Source organism: Nematolebias whitei, chromosome 4, assembly GCF_014905685.2.
Source record: "Nematolebias whitei isolate Nwh7 chromosome 4, NemWhi1, whole genome shotgun sequence".
NCBI classification, from domain to species: Eukaryota; Metazoa; Chordata; class Actinopteri; order Cyprinodontiformes; family Rivulidae; genus Nematolebias; species Nematolebias whitei.
Window position 1 is genome coordinate 5,935,883 of NC_056501.1, and position 2,835 is coordinate 5,938,717.

Consider the following 2,835-nt stretch of genomic DNA (forward strand, 5'->3'; position numbering starts at 1 on the left):
CTACTGGTGGTGGATAAAATTCTTCCCTTGCACGTTGAGGTGCAATCAGTGATTATTTTGATAGGTTTCTGCAGAGATTGATGAGACATTTTGCTAAAAGTTCAAATTAATGAACAGAGACACAAACAAAAACAATACTGACCGGTCTTCGCCTCAAAATGAAAACTCACTGGATAAAAAAAAAGAAAAGGCTGAAAAAAACTCCCAAAACAATAGCATTTAATTCATGTTGTTTTTCTCTAATCCTTTGAATTCAACCTGATTTTTAATTCATGTGGAATGTTGGGGATTAATCTGCCTGGGAATGAGATGAATTATAAGAGGCTAAAACAATAAAGTGAAACTGAAAGGAAACTCATTTCAGGGTTTGATGAGTTTTCATCCGATGGTCGGTTTCTTTACATTTGGTTTCTCAAACCAGCTCCACCAGAAATGATCCCATCCTTCACACATCCTGGACGTCTGCCCGGACCCGACCCACATTCAGTGTTTATCTGGACAGAAACAGAGCCAGAGCTCACTTCAAAAGGAGGCCCTGATAAGACCAGCCCGATAACCCCAAACCCAGACTGTTTCGGCTCTCTGATGGCTGCCCTGGATGCTTCGGCTGACATGAACTTGTTAAAACAACAGTAAGAGCTTCAGAGCAGCACTTGAACTCAACATTTATAACTATTTTCTTATAATTACAGCCATTACTGTCACTGCTATGATGTAATCACCACTATTAGCATGTGTTTTAGCAAAATATCTCATGAACCAGAAATAAAGTTACAAGTAATCATTGGTGTGCATCACAATGTTTCCCCTACCATTATACAAGGAGGGCACCCCGCCCTGTCAACAGAACTGAGCGCCCCGCCACAAGATGGCCACCGCTTACACTAAAATTCAGTCCATTTTACAGATAATGAGATAAAGTTTTTTTTTGTGGTAGTAGCTGAGGGTGATCCCTACCAGGTGCTCCAAGCACTAACAGATCACACGGAATCTTTGTTGTACCCTCACTTGAATGTCTTGAGCCAAAAACCTTTAGGTTTACTTCATTCCCTGTTCATGTCCAGCCCAGAAAAACACTTCTCTCCAAAACTACAAACATTCACCGTTCAAATCAATGTGGGGAGTGGTAGCGCAGAGGTTAGAGAAGGTGGGCCTGTGATCAGAAGGTCGCCGGTTCGACTTCCTGGACTGACAACATCAAAATGTGGGTGGGAAAGGTGAAACACCCACACCTGCCTCCGCCCTCATTTGCCACACTCTGGGCCCTTAAATCCCACCGTCTGCGCCCAAACAGATCTCTCGTGAAAATGGGTCCTCATGACTCAATGAGACTAGCTGTATAAATAAAGGTTAAAAAAAATCCCTCAGTGACAGGGAACATTGGTGTACTGCTTCAAACCTGCTCATCTGTTAGCAAAATATCACTTCTCAACATTAAATGATCTTCGTCTAAAACTCAGCGAGCGATATGCATTCAGTCAAAGAATGCCAGGCCTTTAATACAAGCCGAAAAGGGAACTGAAAGGAGCCGGCATTTTTAATCCACACCCTCTACGACCTTTTCTGCACTTTTTGACCTTTCGTCTAACCCAGGAAATCGCTGCTGCTCCCCTTTTGTCGTGGCTTCTGCGCCGTCGTTCCGACGTTTAGTGAATGATCCACGACACAAACTCGACGGAGAGTCGGCGCTGACAGCAGGAACGGTAAATGGAAAATCTTAAATGGTAAATGGACTGCACCTTTCTATCTTATCAAGATACTCCAAGTGCTTTACAACACAATCTGTGCCTCAGTTATCCATTCATACAGCACTCTACTAGATCTCTACAAAGAATAATCAGTACTTTATCACATTCATTCATCGATGGGACACACATCGGAGGCAATGAGGGATTCAGTGTCTTGCCCAGGGACACTTCAGCATGTGACAGCTGGTGGAATTGAACTCCCAACTCTTGCATTGGAGGACGCCTGCTCTAACCACTCAGCCACAGCTGCTACAAGGAAGATCCCAGCCCATACATTTTAGTTTATAGACATCAGGATGACAATCCAACAGAAACGTTGATCTGAGCTTCAAAGAATTTCAAGAATACAAACATTTTTCTTTTTTCTTCTTGGTGCCACATCAGATCAGCCTGGCAGACTTTGCAGGACTTCATCCCACACACTCCTCCTCCTTTTTGCGTCTTGTCCTTGTTCTTTTGAAGTGCGGATTTTCTGGAGAAGTGCTTTACAGCCCCTCCCCGCCCAGCCCAACCCGTCACCCAAATCTGCCCATTGATGTGTCGAGGGCCCCCAGCCTTCATACCGGGATGTGGTCGCTCGATATTTGGGTCGCGAGCTCTTTATCGTAATTTACTGTATCAGGGAGTGCTTCCCTCCTGGTATGTGGGGATTGAAAGGACCGGTCATGTGCAGACCTGATTAAGAAGTTGGTGCTGACCCGAGGTTAAACCCTCGGAGTGGAGGGAGGGAGCGGGGGTGTGAAAACACAAAAGAATTGGGCTCGGTGGATGGACGGAGGCGTTGAAATGGGTCACAAGTAATACTTCGAAAGCTGGAGCGGTCCATAAATGGTGGACCGAGGTCCAGATCCAGACCCAAAACAAGTTATCTGGACCCAGATAGGCTGATACTTGGTTTGTGTTTTATCCCAACGTGTTTTCTTGTATTTATGATCATTTATTTAGATGGTGCAGCTTTTCTACAATTTATGGTAATTTATTTTACAGAGCACGACGATCCCCACACGTCTTATTCATTTTAGGCAGCACGGCTTTTCTAGCATTTATGGTAATTTGTTTTATTTTGCGCACTTTTTTTTTTTTTTTT